Source organism: Oncorhynchus tshawytscha, linkage group LG14 (assembly GCF_018296145.1).
Source record: "Oncorhynchus tshawytscha isolate Ot180627B linkage group LG14, Otsh_v2.0, whole genome shotgun sequence".
Classification (NCBI taxonomy): Eukaryota; Metazoa; Chordata; class Actinopteri; order Salmoniformes; family Salmonidae; genus Oncorhynchus; species Oncorhynchus tshawytscha.
This window is the reverse complement of record NC_056442.1, coordinates 1,705,029-1,708,625: the sequence shown is the minus strand read 5'-3', so window position 1 is coordinate 1,708,625 and position 3,597 is coordinate 1,705,029.

Genomic DNA, 3,597 nt, shown 5'->3' with positions numbered 1-3,597 from the left:
CTCACCGTTGCCGCTTGCTATAGACCACCCTCTGCCCCCAGCTGTGCCCTGGACACCATATGTGAATTGATTGCCCCCCATCTATCTTCAGAGCTTGTGCTTCTAGGTGACCTAAACTGGGACATGCTTAACACTCCTCATCCAACTAACCCATTCCCATATTGTATTTATTTATTTTGCTCCTTTGCACCCCAGTATCTCTACTTGCACATTCATCTTCTGCACATCTATCACTCCCGTGTTGAATTACTATATCGTAATTACCTCGCCACTATGGCCTATTTTATTGCCTTACCTCCCTTATCTTACCTCATTTGCACACACTGTATATATACACACTTTTTTTCCTACTGTATTATTGACTGTATGTTTGTTTATTCCATGTGAACTCTGTGTCGTTGTATGTGTCGAACTGCTTTGCTTCACCTTGGCCAGGTCGCAATTGTAAATGAGAACCTGTTCTCAACTAGCCTACCTGGTTAAATGAAGGTGAAATAAAAACAATTTAAAAAACAGTCCAAACATCTTCCATGACATTCAGCTTTATTATGTATCTAGAGCACAGATAGAAGGGTAAACTACATAAAAACATTGCTGCACTCTTAGAATTGTTTTTGCTATCTAGAAATTAAAAGGGTTCTTCATCTGTCCCCATAAGGAGAGCCCTTGGAATAACCCCTTTTAGTTCCAGGCAGAACCCTTTTGGGTTCCATGTAGGACCCTTTCCACAGAGGGTTCTACATGGAACACAAAAGGGTTCTAAGTGGAACTAAAAAGGTTTTTCCTTAGAACCAAAAAGGTTTTTCCTATGAGGACAGCCGAGGAACACTTTTGGAACCTTTTTTTTCTAAGAGTGTAGCACTGGACAACAGAAAAATATTCTTGTTTGGTTGAGCTTTGCTGCTTGTTCATTGGTACCTGCAAGTACTCTATACCCAGTCTACAGTAGATTAAAACCCCACCCTTTACATAGAGAGCAGAGAGACACGTGGTCCTAATGAAGATCTATAGTATATGTATCAATATTTTTATTTTATTTTTACCTTTATTTTACTAGGCAAGTCAGTTAAGAACAAATTCTTATTTTCAATGACGGCCTAGGAACAGTGGGTTAACTGCCTGTTCAAGGGCAGAACGACAGATTTTGTACCTTGTCAGCTTGGGGATTTGAACTTGCAACCTTTCCGTTACTAGTCCAATGCTCTAACCACTAGGCTACACTGCCGCCCCAATCTAATATGACTTTATGAGCATTCCGCAACCTCCCACAGACATTCTCCATACCCTCCCTTCTGTTCCCTCCCTGTCTGTGCTATTCTCTGACCTGATGGTACAAACCCATTTCATGTACGTTAATCAACCAAGCATGCTGACCTGGACTGGGGTATCAGAAGGGTAAATAAACAAACTGGAGGATCATGGTTCAGCGACTAAGAGTAGTGAGAGGTGATGCGTAGAAGCAGCTGGTAGACCACTACACCGTTTGACAGGTTAGGTAGACATGCATATGTAACTCTCTCACTCACTCACTCACTCACACACACACACACACACACACACACACACACACACACACACACACACACACACACACACACACACACACACACACACACACACACACACACACACACACAGTATTCTTATAGTAAAATGTGTGAATGCATAAGAGTATTCCTATAGTCCCGTCAGGACTATGTGAGTGTTTGTACTGTGTGAATAGTGAAACTGGCCAAAACACAACAAAGGGAGAGAAACATGATCCATAACCACAGGGCCAACCAGGTGGTCCTGTCTCAAAGACACTGTGGGTTGGTAACAGGGACAGCTGGGACCACTGAGACCAGGATGGAGAGACTGATGGTCATCCTCATCAGACAGGAAGACTGGCACTGCCTAGCTAGGGGTCTACATGGTTAAAGAACTGTCACTGCCAAGCTAGGTGGTCTACATGGTTAAATAATTGTCACTGCCTAGCTAGGGGGTCTACATGGTTAAAGAACTGTTACTGCCTAGCTAGGAGGTCTACATGGTTAAAGAACTGACACTGCCTAGCTAGGAGGTCTGGTTAAAGAACTGACACTGCCTAGCTAGGAGGTCTACATGGTTAAAGAACTGACACTGCCTAGCTAGGGGGTCTAGGTTAAAGTCTGCCTACATGGTTAAAGAACTGACACTGCCTAGCTAGGAGGTCTACATGGTTAAAGAACTGAGGGGTCTACTGGTTAAAGAACTGACACTGCTAGCTAGGGGGTCTACATGGTTAAAGACTGACACTGCCTAGCTAGGGGTCTACATGGTTAAAGAACTGACACTGCCTAGCTAGGAGGTCTACATGGTTAAAGAACTGACACTGCCTAGCTAGGAGGTCTACATGGTTAAAGAACTGACACTGCCTAGCTAGGAGGTCTACATGGTTAAAGACCTGACACTGCCTAGCTAGGGGTCTACATGGTTAAAGACTGACACTGCCTAGCTAGGGGGTCTACATGGTTAAAGAACTGACACTGCCTAGCTAGGGGGTCTACATGGTTAAAGAACTGACACTGCCTAGCTAACTGGTTAAAGAACTGACACTGCCTAGCTAGGGGGTCTACATGGTTAAAGAACTGACACTGCCTAGCTAGGGGGTCTACATGGTTAAAGAACTGACACTGCCTAGCTAGGGGTCTACATGGTTAAAGAACTGACACTGCCTAGCTTCTACATGGTTAAAGAACTGACACTGCCTAGCTAGGGGGTCTACATGGTTAAAGAACTGACACTGCCTAGCTAGGGGGTCTACATGGTTAAAGAACTGACACTGCCTAGCTAGGGGTCTACATGGTTAAAGAACTGACACTGCCTAGCTAGGGGGTCTACATGGTTAAAGAACTGACACTGCCTAGCTAGGGTCTACATGGTTAAAGAACTGACACTGCCTAGCTAGGGGTCTACATGGTTAAAGAACTGACACTAGCTAGGGGGTCTACATGGTTAAAGAACTGACACTGCCTAGCTAGGGGTCTACATGGTTAAAGAACTGACACTGACACTGCCTAGCTAGGGGTCTACATGGTTAAAGAACTGACACTGCCTAGCTAGGGGTCTACATGGTTAAAGAACTGACACTGCCTAGCTAGGGGGTCTACATGGTTAAAGAACTGACACTGCCTAGCTAGGGGTCTACATGGTTAAAGAACTGACACTGCCTAGCTAGGGGGTCTACATGGTTAAAGAACTGACACTGCCTAGCTAGGGGGTCTACATGGTTAAAGAACTGACACTGCCTAGCTAGGGGGTTAAAGAACTGACACTGCCTAGCTAGGGGTCTACATGGTTAAAGAACTGACACTGCCTAGCTAGGGGGTCTACATGGTTAAAGAACTGACACTGCCTAGCTAGGGGGTCTACATGGTTAAAGAACTGACACTGCCTAGCTAGGGGTCTACATGGTTAAAGAACTGACACTGCCTAGCTAAAGAACTGACACTGCCTAGCTAGTCTACATGGTTAAAGAACTGACACTGCCTAGCTAGGGGGTCTACATGGTTAAAGAACTGACACTGCCTAGCTAGGGGTCTACATGGTTAAAGAACTGACACTGCCTAGCTAGGG